Below are 24243 nucleotides of genomic sequence, written 5' to 3' on the forward strand. Positions count from 1 at the left end.
GGCAAAAAGCCAAGCAGACAAGGCTGAAGGAATTTTTCAAGCCAGTGTGGGAGGGAACGTTGCTGACACCATCACCAATTTGTGAAAGCCAAAATCCTGAGGTAGAACCACTGGATCTCACATGCCACCCTTGCTGATGCCTTCCTCTTCTGCCAAGTAAGTCACCAAGTCACCTACTGTCCTTTGGTTTTCCAAACCTTGGACAGGCCAAGGTCACAGGTTTAACCACACTGCCCTTTGCCCCATCACAAAGTAAGCTCCACCACAAGTAAGGTTTAGTTAATGTGTTCACAGGATTCCAAGTATTTCATCTTTACATAATGCTTTCTTTCCTATGCAACATATAGTATGTGCTGCTGTGTGTGTGCGCAACTGTGCCGTAACTGAGGTAGTGTTTCCTTAGGAAGAATTAATTATTCATGAAGAACACATAATAAATAAGCTGTCTTCAAACAGAAACACATCTAATACAAGATCACGTGTCTATTGGAACCAATCCTGCACTTCCTCTAGGAACACTGCTTCAGTAGTTTCTAGTTCAGTGTTCACAGTGACTTTGTAGCACACACTGTCACAAATAGCAAAAGTCAGCTCTATCTTTAAGATTATTAAGTTATAGGGATCCCTGGGTGGCGCAGCGGTTTGGCGCCTGCCTTTGGCCCGGGCGCTATCCTGGAGACCCGGGATCGAATCCCACGTCGGGCTCCCGGTACATGGAGCCTGCTTCTCCCTCTGCCTGTGTCTCTGCCTCTCTCTCTCTCTCTCTCTCTGTGATGACTATCATAAATAAATAAAAATTAAAAACAAAAAACAAAAAAAAGAAGATTATTAAGTTATAAAGATCTAATTGTTAACAAGTTTTCTTCTAAAGTAACACACTAAAAAAATAAAGTAACACACTATTAAGAGTACACAAAGGATGGGAACAATTCTTTAAAGCTTTTAAGGAAAATTACCAAATGTAAAATGTAAAACCTTATCTGGAAATGTGTATCTTAGTGAGATATAGAGAGGTTTGTTTGTTTTTTTTTTTTTTTTAAATTTTATTTTATTTTTTATTTATTTATGATAGTCACACAGAGAGAGAGAGAGTCAGAGACACAGGCAGAGGGAGAAGCAGGCTCCATGCACCGGGAGCCCGACGTGGGATTCGATCCCGGGTCTCCAGGATCGCGCCCTGGGCCAAAGGCAGGCGCTAAACCGCTGCGCCACCCAGGGATCCCTGTTTGTTTTTTTAATTAGCTTATTTACTCATGGACAACTATCACTTATTGCTAGAAAGAAACATAGTCCAGCATTAATTCTATTCTTGTCTTGGGGTTTTTTTATGTAAACACTGAGAAACCTCATTCCTAAAAATAAGAAATGGAAGGAGTTTTGTCATTTTATGCCTTCTGAATTATACAGCCTAAGTCCAGGTATAATTGATCATAAGTAAAATTTTGAAAGCATCAGTTAACAGCCTGATTAGAGTCTCCTGCAGTCTCTATGAAAGCAAGCAAGAAGCAGCCCCTGGGCTGCAGAATTCCAGACATTAGAGCCATTCACTTCTCAACACCATAGGTCTCTGTTACTTACGCAGCCAGGAGGTCTTCCATCTTGCAGCAGTGTGCCTTGGAGATAAGTGAGTGAACGATCTGCCTTTTTACATGAAGCAGGAGAAGGGGGTGTTGGGACAGCTCCATGAGCTTGTTGACTTCCCTGATCTCAGGCACATTCTCAAGATAGGTCAGTTACAGGTGAGCACATGTACAAGCTGCAACTGGACATGAACTCCTTTAAAAGTCTCCACATGCATGCACATGGGTGCATGGAACTAGTTCATTCTAAGAATGCTGTACCTCAAACAACATACTTGTATGGAAGACTGTAATGTAAAAGAGTCAAAACTCTATAGTAAGAACCACCTAACCCTGTAACATACATGCTGACCTTGGACAAGTCACTCAACCCCTCTGGATCTACACACTTATCCCCAGTTTAAAGCTTAGCCTTTCTCTCAGAGTTGTTGGGAGGATAATAAATTAATTCAACAATACTAGACCTAGGCTTCATGCCAGATCACTTGATAAGCACTGTAACTGCAAAGAAGAGAAACAAGGCCCCTGCCCTCAGTGAGGCAGGGAAGAATCTCACACAACATATGGCAAGTGGACCATAGAAGCACAGAGAAAAGAAGCATAAATACTGTGGACATAGGGGAGGGCCAGAGGTTTAACCAACAAAAAGAACATCTGAAGGGATCCCTGGGTGGCTCAGTGATTTAGCGCCTGCCTTCAACCCAGGACGTGATCCTGGAGTCCCGGAATTGAGTCCCACATCAGACTAATGCATGGGGCCTGCTTCTCCCTCTGTGTCTCTGCTTCTGTGTGTGTGTGTGTGTCATGAATAAATAAATAAAATCTTAAAAAAAAAAAAAAAAAAAAAACAGGGACATCTGAGTTAGAACTGAAACAGTAGAGGCAAATGTAACTGCATTTTCAAAGGTGTGACATTTGAGAAGCCAGTGGTGTTTTCAAGGACTGTGAGTAACCAAGGACAGCTGAGGTCATGGGTTAGACTGCAGGGGAAGAACTAAATCAGAAATGATGCAAAAGAAGATATTCCCCAGTCCTCCTGCACACCTCAGTAAAGAAGCTATATGAGTGATAGTGAGCACATGAACAAGTCATCAGGTAAATTCAGATTAAAACCACAGGTAATACTACATACCCACCAGAATAGATAGAAGACAGACACTATCAAGTGTTGGCAAGGATGGAAGGCCATTGGCGCCCAATACCTGACTGGTGGGAGTGTGAAGGCATATTCTTGGAAAATTGGCAATTTCTCAAGAAGTTAAACAACCGAAGCCCCAGCAATTCCACCCCTAGGTATTTACCTTAGAGAGATGAAAACACATCCACAAAAAGCTGTGTATGAGAATGTGCACCAGGTGCCTGGGTGGTTCAGTTAGGCTTCCAACTCTTATTTTTGGCTCAGGTCATGATCTCAGGGTTGTAGACTGAGCCCCACATCAGGCTTTGCACTGGGTGTGGAGCCTGCTGGAGTTTCTCTCCCTCCCCCTCCATCAAAAAACAGCAGCTTTACATATAATCACTAATGCCTCCACAACCCAGAGACAACAGTTCCTCTCTCCAGTGGCCACCTTCCAATGACCAACAATAGCCCAATTCACTCTGTAGAAATACTGTCCAAATTTCTCACAGTAATTAACTCCAGGCTTTTCCATCAAGAGCTCTAATCAGTCAAAAGATAGACAGTGTACAAGCTGTGCAACTGGGCATGAACTCCTTTAAAAGGTATAGTGACTTTCCTTTGAGATGACAACTTTTGTATTCAATATTTGATAAAGGATGTGTCAGGAGTTCTGAGACTTTGCAATAAACTACATCACAGCAATGTTATGGTCATACTTCAGAGACCTCCACAGCTGTCCAGTTTACCCCTTCTCAACTCCTCTCTACTACTCACTGCATGCTAGGAACATGGGAACATGCAGTGTCCTGTCAGCTGGCCATTCTTGGTCCAAGCAACATGCCAGCTGAGGCAACTAGCTGCCTTCACCACAAGTGCTTAGAGAGTCTGAGTTTACAAAACTTCATGAGAAAGAACAGGCACTTCTAGCAAGGCAACTAATTCAAACAGGTCCAGCGCACTGCAAAGATTAAGATCCAGGATACAGAAAACTCCTAGAGTATACTCTGGGAAACACCTAACTGCCCAGGATTGCCATTCCCAGAGATTCTGATTGAGTAGTTTGAGTACAGTTCAGAAGTTGGGACTCTGAAATCCCCTCATCTGACTGATTTTCAGCCACATTTGGAACACGGGTGCTGTAACTCGGTGTTTCTCAAACACAGACGTGCACCAGAACACCCAGAGTTACATTACTATGCCCTGCCAGAGTCTAATCAGTAGGTCTGCGGTGGAACCCAAGGATGTGGACTTCTGACATTCACAGAAGATGCTGATGGTACCAGGATCCTACTTAGTGGCAGAAGTCAACTGAATAATTAATGAAGAAATGTTCCCTGTTTTTCCCCCATTGGGAAATCAAATTCCCAACCACAGGAACAAAGGTTTCTGCCATCAACAGCCTCATCATCACAGCTACAGAGAATCACTTCCTCTGAACATCCGTGATTCTGTATGCAACCCCCACCCTGTAGCCAGACTTACTTGTGCACATCTTATCTCCCCTGTTAGACTCAAGCTCCCTGAGTGCAGGAGCCTAAAATGTCTCTGATTAAACAGTCAGCATACTACCTGCTTAGGTTACTAAACTCATGGAGACGATGTTAACATAGAAAGGGTCAGAGAACCTAGAAGAGGAAACAGGGACTATGGAGAAATAACCTCCCCAAATGTATGCAACCTGCATACTTCACCAGCCTGCACCAGGAGGCAGACCTCTGAGGGCTACAGCAACTAGGCTCCCCTACTCCCACTCCTAGGGGGTTCAGCCAATTGGAAGCCCTAGCAGGAATCCGGTGGCAGCTGCCACAGTGATGTGCTGGAACTGCTTCCAAGAACTGACCACACATGCTCCCTACCCTAGCTCTATATTCAGAAACACCTCATTGGTAGCTGGCATCATCCGTGGTGCAAGTATTTACACCACAGAAATCGGCAGACACTACAAATCAGGGCTCCTCACCACAGGGAACCCACTGTTAAACCTTTACCAACATACCACTGGCTGTGTGTCTTGACTGCAGACCACAGCTCCTGTCAGGACCTCCCACCAGCTCCAGTAACCCACTCCCCTCACTGTTCCCTTCAGGCTTAGGGGAAGTCATGGCTTCTGGAAGTGCCTCCACGTGTCTTACTGGCTGTCCTTACCCCTGCCCACACTTTGTCAATACCTTCTTCATTAAACTCTTGAACCACCTCTGCTTAGTGTGCTATCTGTTTGCTGCTGGGACCCTAACCTAATGAACTTCCTGGTGGTACAGTTAAAAATAGAACAGAGTGTCACAGAAACAGATGGGAAATAACTCAGAGAGAGGATTAAGTCAATTACAGCACTGTACCTCCACAAACAGAGCACCACCCACCAGAGCCTTTAAAAAGGCAGCAGCTTTTAATGACTGATCTATTATGACTCCTAGTTAGTATAACTAAGTATAACTAAGTGGGGAAAGGAACACGGGAAACATATGCATAACATGCTACCTTCAGTGTAAAAAAAAAAAAAGGAAGAAATTTGCATAGGTGCTTAGAAATGCATGAAATTTCTCTAGAAGCTCATGCCAGATACTTTTAACAGAGGTTGCCTTTAGCAAAAGGAACAAGGGCCTGGTGGGCAAGGGAAGAAGGGAAACTTGCTTTCCACTTTATACTTGTTTGTGCCCTGTGAATTTTATACCTCATGTAAGTATTATTAATAGACACATGTTTTAAAAGAAGAGGAAGAAGAACACTCCAATCTAGTGTTCTCCTCAGGCCAAGATGCCTTCCCCCTTACAAAACAGTCCTCAGAGAGCCCAGCTGCCAGTGGGCTGGGGTCCTTGTAGAACCTCCCTCACACCCATGTGGAGGTACAATGCTATGGTTAAAATCCTAAGGTCACCTTAATGAGCACTTCGTAATTCCTCTGATTTCTAATTACCTGTTTTAATATAACCTCTGTTTTATTATAGTTAGACTGCAGCTGCCTCCTGATCAGGGATTATGCTCTTCAACAGCACTCTGCACTCATTCTACTGTGAATGATGTTCAATGGAGTGAAAATATAGGTCGAGAGAGCTCACTTGGCAGTCTACAAGGCATCTTCCTCCAAACCCACTAGAAAACAAATGAAGCATCCAGGAGAAGTTAAGGAATCCGTTGCTAAATGCCAGATAAGTAAATTATCTCCCCAAAAGGTATAGCCTAGGATTAGAAGTAGCTTACTGAAGAAAAAAAAAAATAAGCCTTTAATAAAGTATATTCTTCTTTTGCTCTCCTCCTTCAACATATCCCAAAGCCCAATTCTTGTACAGATGCTACAATCATTTGGGAAAAAATAAAATGTATTCCACTAGTGTGGAACCAGCCAAAATAAAAGGCAAAGCCAAATATGAATGTGCAAAACCTCCAGTTCCCAAACTAAATTCATATATCCAAGACATGTGGCATGTCAAGGAGAGGACCAGCAAGACTGTACGGCTTAAATTAACTCATGTGTCCCCAGAGGCTTTCTTCCCACAAACTCCAGAAGCACATTTTTAGACCTCAGAGATGGTGGAAACCATCCAAACTTCATGCCAATGCCAAAAATGGATTTTAAAAAATATGAACATAAAACATTAATCAGATAACCTAGAATAAATTTCTCCACTGAAGTTGTATTTTCTTCCCTCTGTGATGTTAGATCAAGATAGGCAGGTGTGCATTAGTTGTCAGGTAAGAGCAATCTGCCAAAGAGCACATGCTCTCCCTGGCTGTGATTTGGACCCCAGAGAAGCTGGGGTGGGTGGACGGGCCATTGTTAATTGCATGTCTCATTACATTGTGTAAGCAGATGCCATTTGGTATGCCTTTGAAGGATCTTAATGCAGGAAAACAGGAACAAATTCATTAAAAAACTCAAACTGGGCCTTGTCAGAAATTTTTCTTATCTACAGTTTTCAGTGGTTCATATAGAATTATCTTTTTTTCTCATTCCCCATGCCTGTGAACTACTGAAAACAACCCATGAATGGTGGCACAGCATTTTGCAAACCTGAACCACTGCTTGCTTTTTTCTTAAGCTTCATTTCTATGTTGTTTCTGACCCTTGGAATCCATTTCCCCTCTTATTGAACACATTTCAGAATGGTTGGCTATAGTGGTGATACCTTTTATTGTTGTCCCTCAGTGGGGACTGTTTCCTCATGGAAAAGCCTATGGAGAAGGTCTGTGGTCCCTGGTGGAAATGTGCTAAATAAACCCAAAGTGGGTACTTGCTGTATATGCTTGTGGTATCAGTGCAGCAAGTAGGGCTGAAAACCTGCCAGGACAGGAGGAATCCCATCTGTGTTCCCACCACCACCACCACCCCCACCGAGAGAGAAGCCATGCATTCTGCTCTCCGAATGGGCAGCTTGGTCTTACACGTTTGCTCCTTGCCTCACCCCAACACCCTACCTTGGACCAAGACACCTCAACCTAGAATGTCCTCTCCCATCCCTGCAGCCACCAATGGCATTCCACTGTATAAATCCGTATTCTCAGATGTCTCAGAGGACTTTTAAGTTTTTCCCTGCTGTTCCCCATTTGTTTTACCTTGGCTACTCATCCTAGCTTCTGAAGGAGCTTCTGAATGCCCCTATCTGCGCAGCAAAACCCAAGCACCATGGTAGGAGCTACAGAGCAGTTCACTGCCTTGTGCCCTTCTCTCCCAGCTAAGGAATCTTCCATTTTCAAACTGCTTGAGAAGCTGCACCCAAGGCAAGTTAAAGCTTCAGAGTCAGAACACTGGACAGTGACCACCTGAGAATGTGCTCTATTTTAATCGACGTGATAGCGTGTGGGAGGTTAGAGGCATGTGGAGAAAACCAGATGATTTTGGAGCCTGGGAAGCTAAACGGAGCCTTCATCAGAGGAAGCAATCTGACTAAAGGGATAGAAGACAGCTGAGGACCTGTGCTGGTGAGCGTCTCTCTATAAATAGCAGTTGAGACCCTCCCTAGTGGGAAACGCCTGGGGAAAGAGAACCCACACCTGGAATGCTCTCAGAACTCTGCAGCCAGTTCAGAATTTCCTGTTAACTGCGAATAATAAAAACATGATAAACAGATCATTAAGTTTTCTTCTGAAACATTTAAGTATCGGTATATGGGCAGCAGCTGTGAATGAGTTGTGTCTATAGATAGGAAATACATTTTCAAAAACTCACTTAGAAAAACTGACCTTCGTTAGTTAAAGATATAGGGCTGCCAATGTATACTCAGGAATTCTATTTCTTCTGTATTACTATAACTGGAATATCTCCCTGCATATTTATAATTTGCCTGTCACATGACTCCTCTGCTCAAAACCCCAAAAGTTCCCAGTTTCCTCAGTAAAACCAAAGTCCTAGAGAAGAATGGAAGACAAGCCATAGACTAAGAGAAAGTATTTACATAAGACATATACAATCAAGGACTTGTACCCGAAATATACAAAGCATTCCTAAAACTCAACAATAATAAAACAAACAGCCCAACTTAAAAATGGGCAAAAGACCTGAACAGACTCCTTGCCAAAGAAGATATATAGATGGCAAGTAAGCATATGAAAACATGCTACATATCATATATCATCAGAGAACTGAAAATTAAAACAAGGAGAAACCACTACACACCTATTAAAATGGCCAGAATCCAACACCATTTGCTGGTGAGGATGTGGCACAACAAGAACTCTCATTCAATCCTGGTGGGGATGCAAAATGGCGCCAACAATTTGGTGGTTTCTTACCAAACTTAACATATTCATACCATACGATCCAGCAATCTTGCTCCTTTGGTGCTTCAACCCAAGAGCTGAAAACACATCCTTGCAAAAACCTGAACACAAATGTCTACAGCAGCTTTATTTGCCAAAACCTGGATGTAATCAAGATGACCTGCAGTAGTGAATGTGTAAATAAACTGAGGTGCATCCAGACAGTGGGAAACCAGAGATAAAAAAGAAATGATCTGTTAAGCCATAAGAAGACATGGAGGAAACTTAAATGCATATTTCTAAGGGACAGCAGCCGATCTGAAGAGGCTACATCCTGTATGATTTCAACTATATGGCATTCTGGAAAAGGCACAACTATGGAGACAGTAAGATCAGTGGTTGCCAGGGGCTGGCAGAATGAACAGACAAGCACGGAAGATTTTCAGGGCAGTGGAACCACTCTGTATGACACTGTAATGGTGGATACATGTCATTATACATTTGTCCAAACCCATAGGGTACACAACAAAGCGAACCCTAATATATACTGTGGACTTTAGTTAATAATGTATCAGTATCGGTTCAATGGTGACAAGTATACCGCGCTAATGACAATGTTAATAGGGGAAAGAGGGGGTAGGTGGGAATTCTCTGTACTTTCTGCCCAGTTTTCTGGAAACCTAAACTACTCTAGAAAATAAAGCTTCTTAATTTTTTTGAAGTCAGAGTCCCTGTGATGGCTAAGCAAGCCCTGCACAATCTGCTCTCTTGTTCCCTCCTTGAACTCATCAGCCAGCTACTCTCCTCTATTTCACAATGATCTCTGCTGTGTCCAGAACTTGCCAGGAAGGCTCTTACCTCAGGGCCTTTGCACAGGCTATTCCCCTTGCCTGAAATCCCATCTCCCAGACATTCACGTCATTCCTTTGCTCAGATTCATGGAGTCTGGGGATCCCTGGGTGGCGCAGCAGTTTGGTGCCTGCCTTTGGCCCAGGGCGCGATCCTGGAGTCCCGGGATCGAATCCCACATCAGGCTCCCGGTGCATGGAGCCTGCTTCTCCCTCTGCCTGTGTCTCTGCCTCTCTCTCTCTCTCTGTGACTATCATAAATAAATAAAAATTAAAAAAAAAGATTCATGGAGTCTTTATTTAAATGCCACTTCTCAGTAACGTCTGCCCTAACTATCAGATATAAAATGGCAACATTGCCTAGCTGCTGGCATTCCCATTCCTCCTCTTCCTGTTCCTTCTCTCCAGAGCACTTACATGGTCTAACATGCTATGTAATCTACTTGTGTCCTGCATTAGGAAAGAGGCTGCAGATGCAAAGTATTCAGTCTGTCCGGGAAAAATGTCAACACCTGGTAGATACAAGCAATCAGTGTATTATTTGTTCAGTAAAAGTGAAGTTGAACAATGCTGACAGAGCACCTAAAATATAAAAGTAGTATCACTGTCAAGTATGAGAATCAAATATTTGAGACAGGTACTATTCTAAAAAAAAAAAAAAACACTTGATGGGACACAGGGGTGGCTCATCATTTGAATGTCTGCCTTTGACCCAGGGTGTGATCCCGGAGTCCCAGGATCGAGTCCCACGTCGGGCTCCCTGCATGGAGCCTGCTTCTCCCTCTGCCTGTGTCTCTTATGAATACATAAATAAAATATTTTTTAAAAATAAAATAAAAATAAAAAACACTTGGAAGTATAATCACTACAGCCAAAGCGATACAGAGAAATGAAAGACAATCTTGGGTTTTACTGTAAGTCTTAACCTTAACCCTTTCTGTCAAGATCGACAGGTGCATCCTGCAAATGCCAGCTCAGCCTAGGGACAGCTGCCAGCCCCCTCCATCCAGGGCTGCCCACATTCAGCATCCTGGGCTCCATTTTCTCCTGTGTGTATCAGGACATCAGGTAGCCAGGAGCTGCCGGGAACTGCTGAGAGCCAGCACTCAGGTTTCAGCTTTCATCTCTATCACTAAGGAAAATCGCTGGCTACATGTTGGGTTCCCCCTAACCAGCTGGCATGCTTTCTCAGGCCTCTGCAGGCTCCCATCACCCAGCACTTCAAGCAGCCATCCACAAGACCCATATGTTTAATAGGGTTGCCTTATATTAGTTTCCTAAGTATCACAAAGGAGCCAAAAAAAGCCACCAAAGACCTCGTGTGATTCCGACATTTCAGGGAGGAAGGGACAGAGGCTCACGCAGTAGACAGAGGGGAGGGACAGGCATGAACGCCGGCAGCCGCCCACCTGCAGCTGTGACTATCTTGCTGCCTGTGTGGCGCAGCCTCCTGTGTCTGTGACACGCTGAGAGAGTGGCCCTCTTGTGTCCCTTCAGGCAGTTTCCGCAGTTCAGGCTCAGCAAACTCCAGCAAGGGGGCCTGCTATTCACTGCTTCTGCCCTCTGGCATCTCCTCTGCCTGTCCAGTGAGTCTAGTTTTTATTTCTGTAACTTCCACTTATTTCTTTTTTAGAAGTCCTATTTCTTTGCTGAAATTTCCTATGTTTTAATTTGTTTCAAGAGAATTTGTCATTGCTGTTTGAGGCCTTTTTAGGATGGCTACTTGAAAACATTTGTCAGTGATTCTAACATCACTTCCTGGAAGGAGAAACGGTCACTAAAGGCCACCTCAGCCGTGGCTCATGGGAAAGGAGCTCCCTGTGGCCAGACTTGGGGTGGGGGAGGTTGTCAGAAATTGTCACCATTTTCTCCATATTCAGTAACCAAATGATTCATTGGCTACTTACCTGAAAAGCATAATTGGAATGAAATTGAGGCAGGTCTTCTTGGTGTTGGTTTAAGGCCAGTGTGAGCCGCACAGACTCCTCCAGACCTTCAAAGAACAAAGGGTCCCCAGCTAAAAGACCACAGACCCAGCACCCCTTAGAAGCAGCATCACAAGTCACAGCTCAGCTGAACCCTCACTAAAGAACGGTTCTGCACAGCCATGTTTTGTTCTAGCATCCCAGACTCCTCCCAGAGGCCATTCTCTAACCCCACAGCCCAACAACACGGTGACTTACTTTTCCCTTAAAAGCCTGTGTTACAGAGAAACCCTGCCTGAAGTGTCTCCATCTCTCTCCATAGTTTTTAATGACTTGGCATCCTGTTCAGCCACAGCTCCTCCCAACCCTAATGCAAATATTTCAAGGATGTCTCCCTAAGCGCCTCAATTTAAGTAAGGCATTCATCAGAACTCATATAGACCTCCTGAGCTCACTCTCTTCAGAGAGACTGTTTCTCTTCTGCTTTACACAAGAATTTTCTAGATGCACAGAAACAGGTGATGAGTCCCATTTTTGAAGTAAATTCCAACTGCCCTTTCCAACCCAAGGCAGGATATCTTTCCAACCTCTCTACCTCCACATTTCAAAAGCCCATAGGAAAGCAGCATGGGATCTGTTCTGTCCTGAACTTAAAGGCACCAAGCATGAGGGGGTGGCCAAGGTAGGCGAGTGCAATGCTCACCTGTGGAAGCCCCCAGGTAATCACACTTGGCCTCCTGTCTTCTTAAAGGGCCATGCATGCAATCTGGCTGATCCAGATTATGGTGTTGCTGGGCTGATGAGCTCAGAAGGCTGTCAGCAGTTCTCATATGTGGTCTCCTGGACCAGCAGCATCAGAATAACCTGAGAACCCATCAGAAGTGCAAATTCTCATCACCCACCCAGACCTACGAAATCAGAACTCTGGGGTGAAGCCCAGCCATCCATCTTCACAAGCCATCCGCTGAGTCTGATGACCCTCAAACAGAAGACCCACACAGCCACCTAAACCAAAGGCACAAATGATGGGAAGCCCACCATTACTTGGAGACAACCTGAAATACACATGCTCACTAACATTTTGTACATAATGGACAAGAATCGGTGTTGGGCAGCTGTGCTACCTCCAGCTGTAAGAGAAGAAAACCAGTCCGATCCAGGAACTCTCAGCCCAGAAGCTCCTCAATGAGGGAGCCTGTGTGTGTGTATGCCACACCCCTTGCCTCAACACCCCCAGCCCTGCTCCCAGGAACACTCCCCCAACAGCCTCTCAAAGATAAAGGATCAAGGAGAAAAAAAATAACCAGTGGGCTTGCTTCTCCCACACATGGAGACAGACCTGAAAAGTGGGTGTTTTATTGCTTTGCATTGGGAAATTAGTGCCCAAAATCTAGACATTGCTTATATTTATCATGGTTATTTAGGAACAATATTCCCTCTGCATAGCATTTACTTACTTTTATCTTTTTCCCTGCATTTTATTATGACTTGTAACAAATTGTGAGTGGTTTCCAAATAAGAGAAAGCAAAAATATAAATAATAGTGAAAGGGAATATAAGGGAAGGGAGAAGAAGTGTGTGGGAAATATCAGAAAGGGAGACAGAACATAAAGACTCCTAACTCTGGGAAACGAACTAGGGGTGGTGGAAGGGGAGGAGGGCAGGGGGTGGGGGTGAATGGGTGACAGGCACTGAGGGGGCACTTGGCGGGATGAGCACTGGGTGTTATTCTGTATGTTGGCAAATTGAACACCAATAAAAAATAAATTTATTATAAAAAAAAGAAAGCAAAGCCCAAGAGACATGTATATTCATAACTTTATAACCTTATAATACAGACAGTCCTCAACTTGCACATGAATGTTCTCAAAAATGACATACTGACATCCCTAAAATGCCTTAACTCATCAGATCTGGACTTTCAAAGGTCAGCTGCAACACAGACGTGGCAGAGAACAGGTGGCTTCCAGCAGTTCCTTGTGAAATGGATGGAGGGGGTGGATTACAGACCAGACGTTAATACATTTAAGGTAAGAGGAAGCCTCAGCATTGCTCAGAGTGACAGCTCTTCAGCTTCTACTCACTCACTGGACTTACACGAACACCCGGTAAAATATGTAGGAATTGAAGGGGGAAATGTGGCAGTTGTATTACCCTGAAACCATGGGAAAGAACAGTTTTCTAGAATCCTTTTTTAGGCAAAGCCAGCTCAAGGTCAGCTTCCCCTTGCTAAGGTCAACTTACACTTGCCAGACTCTGAAGAGGGTTGATGAGCACCATAACATCCCACTCAGCCCTGAACCACTGCTGTGCATCCACGCACCCAGGGCGCCCTCACTGAATCCAGCCTCACTGACTCAGCTCTGCCTCCAACATCCCCTGCTCCCCTCTGTCCAGAGCCACCCTCGCCCTCACCACTCCACACAGGCACCCTGGCTCAGCGGCCATCGACAAGGTGTACATTCAGCCGGCTTGGCCAGCAGAGTCTGTGTGTGCCTACTGCCGGGGAACAAGGAAGGACCATGCCCCATCCTCCCTGCACACCGCCAGATCCTTCTGGTCCTCTGAGGCATGCTCTCTCACCCCTGCTGCATACTGGCTGTGCTCTTCCCCTGGCTTCCGGTCACCAGGCTCCCTCCTGACCTCACCACCTGCTGCCAGGTTCCTCCTTTGCAGTGCTGCCCAGCTGTCCCTGTCCAACTCCCCAAGGCTGGTGCTAGGAAGCTCACCACTGCCCCACACTCCAATTCATCTCTCTCTCTCTCTCTCTCTCTCTATCTCTCTCTCTTTCTCTTTCTCTCTCCCTCATGACTCCCAAATTTATATTCCAGCCCATTCTCCTTTTTGGAGCTCCAACTCCTCACCCTTACCTCAGGTCCCTCTCACCTCTGAAACACCCCATCTACCCTGTGTGTAACCAGCACCCTGGAGGCAGTGGGGCTCAGAGCTGCTGTGCCTGCCCTGGGTCTCCTGAACCCCACCTGGAACTCAGTTCCCAACAGCTCAATCAGGCAAGAGTAAGAGCTTCATATCCACCTCTCCCTCCACCACAGGCCACATCCAGTCTGTTTCCCCACCGTGCCTGCAGTATTGTTTTCAAATCTGTAACCATGTCATTCTTCCCTTTATGACTGGAAAATGTCAAAACCTTTAAGACCCTGTGCTGCCTGGTCAGTGCTTGTCTCTGCCTTGGCCAGCACTGTGGCCACCCAGGCCTTTCCCAATTCCTCCCCTTAATTCCAGCCCACTCATCCATCAGCACTCAGCTCAAGTACCACTTCCAGAGAAGAGTCTTCCCAAGACATCACCTGACCTACCTGCCAAGTATAAACCAGGATCCTCTGCTAAAACCTGTTCCTTACCCCCAGAGCATGTATCTCAATTTATAAAACAAATTCACACGACTTCTTTAATGTTACTTTCCCCGCTAGATGGTCTGCAAATCTATACTACTAATCACTGAATCTCCAGAGCCCAGCATAATAAACCATGCAGTAGATACCCAACGCAGATTTGATGAGAAAACAAATACAGCAACAAATGAGCCCTCTGGAAGTACACTATTTACCTTTATATGTAAAAATTCTATACATGTTTTCTGAATTCACAATCAGGTTCAAAAGTAGGGGACTGCCAAAAGAATGAACTAAAGCTCCACTACACACACAACAAAACCTTATTACACACAGGGTGAATACTGCCATATAAGAGTGAGATATAACAGACGTCCTATGCTCATATTTGAAGGGTACAATTTGACAAATTATGACACGTGCACCATTGTGAAACCATCCCCAGAATCAGGACGAATGCTCCTTCATCCCCAAAGTCTCCTTGTGCTTCCTAAGCACTAATGTACCTCCTATCACTGTAGACCATGCTGCATTTTCTAGAATTTTATGTACAGAGTCATACAATGTGTACTGTTTTGCCTAACTTCTTTACTCAACATAATTCTCATCCCTCTTAAGAGTATTCACTTTTATTGCATAGTACTGGATAGTACGGATAGACCACTCTTCATCCATTCACCAGCAAAAAACATTTGGGTTGTATCCAGTTTGTAGTTATCAAAAATAAACCTGTAGAAAATAAATTTTAAAAAAACAAAGTTGCTATGAACATTTGTGCACAAGACTTGGTAAGGGCATATTTCCGTTTCTTTGAGTAAATACTTAGAAATGGAGTGCCTAAGGGGCACCTGGGTGGCTCAGTGGGTTAAGCATCCAACTCTTGATTTCGGCTCAGGTCATGATCTTAGGGTCATGTGGGGCTCTGTGATCAGCGGGGAGTTGGCCTGAGGTTTTTCTCTCCCTCTGCCACCTGCCCCCAACTCACGCTCACTTCCTCTCTCTTTCTCAAACAAATAAATGAATAAAATCTTTAAAAGGAAAGAAGGGAATGGCTAAGCCACTTGGTAGATTCTTAATAGTTCAAGGAACCGACAAGCCGCTTTCCAGAGTGGTTGCACAGTTTTCCACTCCCACCAGCAGTGGAAGGGGGCTCCAGATTCCCCAAGGTCCTCATCAACACGTGGTAGGACCATTCTAACTATTCTAGCAGGTGTGCAGGAGTAGCATGCACTTCAGTTTCAGTTTGCACTTCCCTCATAACTAGTGCCGCCTAGCATCTTTCCCATGCTTGTCACTTGTGTACCTTCTTTGGTGACGTGTCCGCTCAAGCCATTTGTCCTTTTTTCATTTATTTTAAAGATTTTATTTATTTATTCATGAGAATACACAGAGAGGAGAGAGAGAGGCAGAGACACAGGCAGAGGGAGAAGCAGGCTCCATGCAGGGAACCTGACGTGGGACTCGATCCTGTGACTCCAGGATCATGCCCTGGGCCGAAGGCGGCGCTAAACCACTGAGCCACCCGGGCTGCCCCATTTGTCCATTTTTTAAATTAGGTTCTCTGCTTCCTCATTATTGAGTGTTGAGAATTCCTTATGTATCCTGGATATAAGTCCTTAATTGTTTGGTAAAATTCACCAGTGAGGCCATGTGGCCTGGAATCTTCTCTATGAGAACCTTTATAACTACTGTAAATTTTTTCATAGATGTGGGGTTAGTAAGGTCATTCATTTCCTCTTGAACGTGTCTTCCATGGAAACTGTACATCTTGTCTATGCTGCAGAAGTGACTGGCATAATAACAATGTTCATACTATCCCATTGTTATCTTTTTAGCATCTAGAGAATCCGTAGGGATTCCTCATATTGGCCATTTGTGTCCTCTCTTTTTTCACTGATCAGTCTAAGAAGTTTATCAATTTTATTGAATTCCTCAAATAACCAGATTTTGGTTTTGTTGATTTTCTCTAGTAAATCTGTTATTTTGCTGATTCCCATTATGTCCTTTATTATTTGCTTTCATCTACTACTTACTTAGAGTTTAATTTGCCCATATTTTTCTAACTTCTTAAAGTAGACAGACATTCCATTACAAACAACAAAAGCATTTTTGTGTAAGGTGAGTAGCTCACTCACTCCCAGAATATTATTTTAACAATTCATAAACAGCTGCTTAAGACTCACATGCAATAAAATACAGTTACTGTTATTATTTGAAGAACCAACTGTGGATTGCTGCCATGGTAGTTACTCGGACTCAAACTCAGTAAATGAATGCCCTTAGTCCAAGGTGGGATAGATGAACTTAGATCCTCCTCTATTTGTCACCAGTTGACCAAGTGTGGAAGACACTCCAGTCTCTTGTCACTTAAAAATATGGCTTCTGTGGTACTTTCTGGAAGCTTAGCCTTCACCACAAGCCTGTCCAGAATTTGACCACATCCTATTTATAGAGTGTGTTTTCAAAAGAAGCAAAAATGCATTAACAAACAGGAAAACTGTGACCAGAAAATGTCATGTTTCCATGAGAAGAAATCTGTTACCAGCACCAATGTTTACGATTGCCTGAATGAGGCAATCTCTTCAGCCCCACAGAAAATATTACAATGAGTTTACTCCAGAAATAAAGGCCTGGAATCAGATTCTAGGCATCCTGATGGTGTCCGAGAGTGCTACCAGCAGAGATGATTCGTCCAGGGGAGGCTCCTCTGAAACTTCTAATTCTCCAACAAAACCACTGTAACGTGACAGAGTCATAATCTTTCGGCATGAAAATCTTTTCGATTTTTCAGAAAATCAGTGTTCCTAACAAAAGACTTCTGAATGAATTTGCTAATTGCATATGGATACTAAAAAGTCCCTCATAAACATAAGAGAAGCCATGGGTCTTAAGTGTAAAGCATTTGTGAATTCTCTGTGTGAAGGAATCTGGCCCAAACTCTTCATTTTATAGATGAATTAATTGAAGTCAGGTGCATATGGTTGTGTAAGTTGTGACTGCACAGTCTAGGGAGGGTCACTCACATTGTCATGTACGCGAATGGGGTGTTAGGAGTGTGCTAGGGGAGAGCTCTGGGGCAATGATGCATAGAGATCAGCCTCCACAGAGGTCAGCCTCCACGGGCACAGAGCAAGTTAGGGAAGGGTCATGGTAGAGTACAGAAGTGGCCCTAGTTCTTTACTCTTCCCTGTTGCCATGCCCTGTGGAGAGTGACATGCTAGCTCTTTCCATCCAAAGATAGAGCCTGTTTTTTTTTTACTATTTGAGTCCAAAGCTGGCCCTGACTTGCTTTGGCCAATGGCAGGTGCTAGTACCTGGCTGAGGCTTCAAGAGGCTTGGAGTGTTTCTGTGCTGTCTCACACCTGCCTCCATTCTGTGGACAAGCCCAGGCCCCAGGTGCTATGGGACTGGAGAGCATGCGGCAGCAAGCTTGGCCTCCTTGGTCCTTGCAGAAGCCTCCTAGACTCCACTGGAGAGAGCCCAGCTGAGATGGGCAGAGCTGACCATGCTGCATGGGCAAGATCAGTCATGACCCGAAGGACTGCCTAGCTCACCTGTAGCCCCATGGACAAAAACAGATGCTTTCTTCTGCCCGCTGCTGAGGTTTCATGGCTGTTTGTTATGCAGCCTCACCGTGGCAGTAGATAACAGGTACAGGCTGGAGAATGAAGGTGTTATTTTGTACAGAACTTTAATTTTTATGACACTTGGAGCAGCTTTTTAGAAACCAGTCAATAATATTCAATATCATCTCCAAACAAGGTGTTTGTAATCCAGAACCAAACAAAATATAGCAATTTAGGCTTCTTCCAGTTCATATTAAATTGCTTCAGCTGAAAATGGGACTCTGCTGTTCCAAGTCTGCTTTGGATTTGCATTTTCCTGCCACGAAGTCTTGTTGTGGCAGTATGATTTTTTGTGAGCAATACCTTCTTTAAAATGGTCTTGTCCTCAGTTATTCGTAAACACTGTGGCCCGTGATGGCCTTTCTCCCTCACTTCTGCATGACTCCTGACCCTCTGCCCCTTCTCACTCATCTCTCATGGAGGATCCCCACAAGGAGTCTGGGAAGCTCTCCCTGTGGCATCTCATAGTCCTCAGGGGGACTTCAGGGCCTTCCTGACTCTGGGTTTACTGGTGTCCATCTGTACTAAGATGGAAGGCAACATGCTGTACTTGTACGGATATACATGTGTCTGTGGCTAATGCTGTCTCCAGAGGGCCGTCTCTAGTCTTCTGGATTGGAATCGCCTGCGTGTTTGTCATTGTCGGTAGGAGGTGGCAAAGGCGTGGTGTACCTCTGGGCAGTCAACTCTGCCATGGGCTGTGCCAGCGGCTAGGAGGGTTGGTTGTCTCCAAGACCCACTGGGCCCCTCCAGAGCCCCTGTAACAGGGTGGTTCCCACGTGTGTTCGAGAGTCATCCATTTGCTATGTGACCTTGGGCAACTTCTCTAATTTCTCGGAGTCTTAATTTCCACCTAAAAATGAGATTAATGATACCTGCCTGGAGGGGATGGGCTCTTGGGGCAATAGGGTCATTTAAGGGGGTAAATACATATGAGGGGTTTGGTGAAGCATTGGGTACAGAGTAGGTCCTCAGTACACAGTAGGTGTTAGTATTTTGTGAATTGACACTGAAAACTTTCCCTGCGGTGGGCAGGAAAACTCTAAGCCAGGATTTGAACCTCAGGGCCACTCAAATCCAGGAATAGTTTCTTATTCTCACTACTGGGCAGATTCTAACAACCTTAGGGGGCTGGCGGCCCCTTCCTTCCCACCCAGACAGACCACCATTGTGTGGGCTGGTGGGACCACTGAATTTGACTTCCAGGACCCTCTCTTGCGCGCCAGGTCCAGTGCAGCTGCCAAATGCACACAGCTGCTGGCTCAGAGGGGCCGGAGGGCCTCGCTGGTAGGCTCGGGTTTCACTTTATAGGGCTTCATGCATGGAAAGGGCCTGGAACACCACCGTGTGCAGACGGAGGGTGGGGGAGGGCTGGCCCTGGGTCCCCTGGGTCTGAATTCTGACCTTTTCTTCCATCATTTCTTCCCAGTTAGGTTAGGAAAATTCATTTCCTGCTATTTTTATATTTCTTACTTTAGCTCTGGATTTTAAAAGTTTTCTGAACCAGGCTGGTAGTTCTCAGCCGTTTTTGTGGGATAGTGCTGTGTCTGCTGTACTCCAAAGGCCAAGGAGATGGGGATGTTTAAATAGATTGTGTAAAAATATGTATTTATTGGGTTCCTACTATGTGTATGCTAGTATACATACCATACATATCATACATACAGAAACACACGCACACATCTATGTGTTCAGCATACCCGGGGTGGACTCTTTGGCCCCGGAGAGCCGACTGAGCAACGTGGGCATGGCAGACTGCCAAGCATCAGTGTTCTCACCCGGGAGATGGAGGCGACATGCAGCGCCACAGAGAAGCAGCTCAGCACACTGCCGGCAGCTCCGGGTTTGCCCTACCCCTTTAAGAGAGACGTATCCAGAGGTGGGCAGTGCTCAGGGGAAGGAGGCCAGGAGGCCTCAGCGGGCATATTTCTATTAATAGAACAGGGTCCTGGGACGGCACCAGCAGGACTCTCCCAGGGACTGGGAAGCAGCTGCCCCGGGACAGGAGGTGATCTTGCTCCCCTAGTGCTCCCCAAATCCAAGTCAGCCCTCTCTGAGTACCCATGGGTGAGGCCAGCATAAACCCTGCACTGGTGCTCGGGTGGCTCTCGGGAGATCCCTTTCTACGTCCCCCACTCTGAATGTAGGTTTGTCTGCTTTACTTTGAGCCAGCAAAGGCAGTTTGTTTCCTTCTTCCCCAGGCCTAAAGCCCAAGGCAAGAATCGCCCTGCTGAGAGGCTGAGACAAGACTTTAAAACCTCGTGCTTTGGGGATCCCTGGGTGGCGCAGCGGTTTGGCGCCTGCCTTTGGCCCAGGGCGCGATCCTGGAGACCCGGGATCGAATCCCACATCAGGCTCCCAGTGCGTGGAGCCTGCTTCTCCCTCTGCCTGTGTCTCTGCCTCTCTCTCTCTCTCTCTGTGACTATCCTAAATAAATAAATAAAATATTAAAAAAAAAAAAACCTCGTGCTTTGAAAGCAGATGTTTATTATTACATTCTAACTCTTGTGGAAGCTTCGTCTCATTAAAAGGAATGGGATATAACCCATCATTCCGTTTGTAAAGTTTAAAGAAGACTCCTTAGGAACACAGGACATGACGCGTTCTGTAACTTTTCTGAGTGCTTTACCAGGTGACCCACAAGGATTTACCAACAGTGACAGGGAGTGGGCCTTCGGAGCAAGACCCATGCCAGCACGCCACACTGCCATCGCTGGCCTCACCTGCAGGGAAAAGGATCCAGGAAAAGGCAAACTTCCTGCAGTGGGCACTCAGAACTGCTGTCCAGCGGCCACTGACTTCACTTCTCTCCCTGAACCAGCTCCAAAAGACCTAGCACTGATCAGAATGCAGGCCACAAATCAATCAGGAGAAAGCCATGCTTCCTCCCACGTTCTGTCCTAATGCACTGATTTTCTGCAAGCCTGCAGATCACCACCTAGGGCTGCCAGATGACAGTCGGAGGAAATACAAACCACATTCTTATAATCCACATCAGAAAAATCGTCAGATGCTGGGCTGCTCAAAAGCAGGTTGCCCAAAACTTCTTAGTTCCTGCTCCTCTGCACGAAGAGCTGACTTTCTGACTTTGGATTTCCTGCTGCCTCATCCTACCAGTTTTCCTACTTCCCCTGTACCAAATCCCCAAAGAACCTGTTAGTCCTTTCATCTCCTAGAGCATCTGGGCACCCTTGAAGCCGGTACAGACTTACTAAGTTGACTGGGTCCAAATTTATTACATGACCTATTATGGGTTGGACAGTATCCCCCAGAATCTGTATGTTCAAGCCCTGACCCTGGAAGCCCAGGATGTGACCTTATTTGGAAACAATGTCACTGCAGATGTCACCTGTTAAGGTCACACTGGGGGCAGATGGCCCTAACCCAATGACAGTGTCCTTATAAAAGGGGAGGTTTGGATACAGCAGAGGCCGCAGGGAACGCAGTGGGGACTCTGGGTGAGTGCTAGACCCCCTTCCCTGATGCCTTCCAAGGGACCAAAGCCCTGCCTGTATCCCAATTCCAGACCTGCACCTCCAGAACTGAGAGAGACCAGGTCTGTGGTGCAGCCGCCGGGCTGGGGCTCTATCACGGCCCCAGGACAGACACTCAGCCTGACAGCTTAACCCAACCTAAATGCTCACATACACATGGAGCAAGACCAGAAGGGTAGCAAGACTTTCAACTGTGATCCACAAATGTGGATGGAGGGAGTGTCTCCGGGGAGCATTTACCCAGCGGCGTGTGCTCTGTCCCCCTGGACCTAAGGACAAAGAACGAGGCTCCATGAGCTTCTCGTGCTGAACCAAGCAAGTCCATGAACAAAACTACAGCAGCATGTCATGGCGTCCATCACTTTAGGGTGTCTATCACTGGAGGTCAGCCCTCTGAAACTTCGACATCTTGATTTCACCCTCCTGATGAAACAGTCTAGAGAATGTTTAAAGTGTGAATTCACGAGCTCAGGGTTGCAGGCTCCCTGGATTCTGGGGCCTCTGTGTGCTCCCAACAGGAGGGATGGGGGATTAAACTGTGAGCAGGTCACGTTCTGGTCGTTCCCAGACAAAATCAAAGCACCTGAGCCTCATACACGAAGATGGGGAAACCGTGCAATCCCCACGTTGTCTCCCCTTCAGCAGAGAACTTGTCGTCAGCAAGAATGGAAAGGGTCTCACCTGAACTGCTTGTGTCAAGTCCATGCCCCGCCCCTGCCCCAAACCTAGGAAAGCCGACTGCATCAAGGGGATCCCCGAAGACAAAACTTTTACAATCTGGACCGAAATGAAATGTCCTCATGGTCCTCCGCCCTTTTACTGGTTCCAAAGTGGAACGAATGAACATAATGCAACACATTAGCACATGTTTTCTTAACAAGAGGCACATGGGAAACCCAAGCCACCCCAAAACTTCTCTTAATGCTGTGCTTTCCCCACCCTAATGGTCTGTTTTAAACAGCAGATCTACAAATGTTAGGTTGCAGGCTGCTTACACCACATTAACCCATCATCCGTGTGTCCGTGCGGCAAACTGGGGTAATATCAAGGCCCTTTCAACTCACATGAATATTCAGTGAAGTTTCCAAACACTCCTGTGGAAAGAAAGCCATTCATACAGTCAAGTAAAAGCTGTCTGGCACATCTGCTGTGGGGCTCATGGCATTGGGTGTGAGCACTCAAATAAATACCTCTGCTTAAGAAATGCAAAAGCTCATGAAACACCTGAAACCCCAGGTTTTTAGAGGCAGAGACTAGCTAATATTTTACTCCAAAAACCTACCTTTGAACCACAGAGAATCAGTAGTTCTGCCTATGTGTGCCTCTGATGTGAAACCTGTGTTGTGACTGCCTCAGTTGTAAACAAATCAGTTGGGGCAGCAGGGTGGGGGACACAGGGGCCGTGGGGCTTCAGTTTGGCCCTTGCAATCTAAACACTGTCTTCATTCCTCTCCTCCTTTCAGGGATGGAGGGAATGCTCCAGTTCTGAAAGCAAATCTTTCTAGAATGTACAAGAAAATGATTATTGAAGTCTGCCAATCTAATGAACGCAGTTAATATACCAGATAACACGCATTAATAGTGATGCGTTTTTATCCAGATAGTATCTGAAATTTCTTAAAGTTTCATGTCGGTCATGGAACAGCATTTATAGAAGGCTGCTTTGGTGAACTGTGCATGCATATGCCACTGCTTCTCAACGTCTTCCTTTTATCACCAGAGGTCCTGATGTCCAGAGGACAACAAAGTACTCTGAGTGCCTTGCAAGTTGGATTTGGCTCCTTATTTTTCTCTTAAATTATCATTTTATTGTGGCATCAAGTTCATTTATAAGCAACATTTTTATTTCCTGGACAAGCTGGCAGCTCTTCACTCTAATGCAGATTCTGTTTCCCTGTATATGTTCCAAGTAAGAAAAATACCTGAAACTCATATGCATGCAAAATTTATGTTAAATAAAACCTTTTCCGACCTTTAAAATGCAGCACCAACCATGCACAAACTTAGAAGAGTAAACGTTTTACTTTTCCAAGTCACCTAATTAACATCTTATTAGCAAACTGTCCTGGTGCCGTTCGGGCCAGTATGAATCCATTTTTAAAAAATGGTTTTGGTTTTTGTTTTTTGGTTTTTTTTTTTCCTAATTATGGTGTGCTTCAGCTTCTCCATTGAACACCTTTTAAGTAAATGTTGATCTTAAGATTCTGCATTGGCAAAAAAAAAAAAAAAAAGAATCGGGATAAAACTGCAGTTTCTGAAATCCAAGTAGGCATTGTTTTTAAAAGCGTCTCTCCGCCTTGGGCCCTGCTTTGTGAGCCCCTGTAAGAGGAAAGCAAACTTTAATCACTCACAGAGAGGCGGGTCAAGGTTCACGCTCGGCCCGGGGAAGCCACCAGCCAGCGGGAGAGAGGCAGGGTCCGTGGGGCCGGGGATTCTGCTGGGAGCCAGGCCTGGGGCTGGAAGGAAGTCTGGACTACTCCGCCGGTCCTGGAGGGTCCCCGGGCTCGGAGACGCGCGGGGCGCTCGGTGGGGAGGGGGCGGCGCGCGCTACAGGCCGCCCTCGCTGTGGTCGCCGCATCTCGGACACGCGCGGCACCGCGCCG

General features: G+C 45.6%; 1 protein-coding gene and 1 long non-coding RNA gene across 6 annotated transcripts in view; one reads left to right on the top strand and one right to left on the bottom strand.

Moving 5' to 3' along the window:
* ARHGEF7 (Rho guanine nucleotide exchange factor 7) overlaps nt 1–24243 on the bottom strand; it is a 135016-nt gene that overhangs the window by 109580 nt on the left and 1193 nt on the right. Inside the window, exon 1 of one of the 5 annotated variants that reach the window (XM_072782367.1) lies at nt 23992–24009. The exons of the other annotated variants lie outside the window; for them this stretch is intronic. The gene's annotated coding sequence lies outside the window, so the exon portion shown is untranslated. Of the gene's footprint in view, nt 1–23991; nt 24010–24243 lie in introns of those variants that run through there. 5 annotated transcript variants of the gene reach the window in all.
* On the top strand, nt 1235–20572 carry LOC140607816 (uncharacterized). Its single transcript, XR_012009722.1, has 3 exons — nt 1235–10828; nt 13079–13197; nt 20348–20572. It is a non-coding gene; the product is annotated as an uncharacterized lncRNA (long non-coding RNA).

This window comes from Canis lupus, chromosome 17, assembly GCF_048164855.1.
Source record: "Canis lupus baileyi chromosome 17, mCanLup2.hap1, whole genome shotgun sequence".
Classification (NCBI taxonomy): Eukaryota; Metazoa; Chordata; class Mammalia; order Carnivora; family Canidae; genus Canis; species Canis lupus.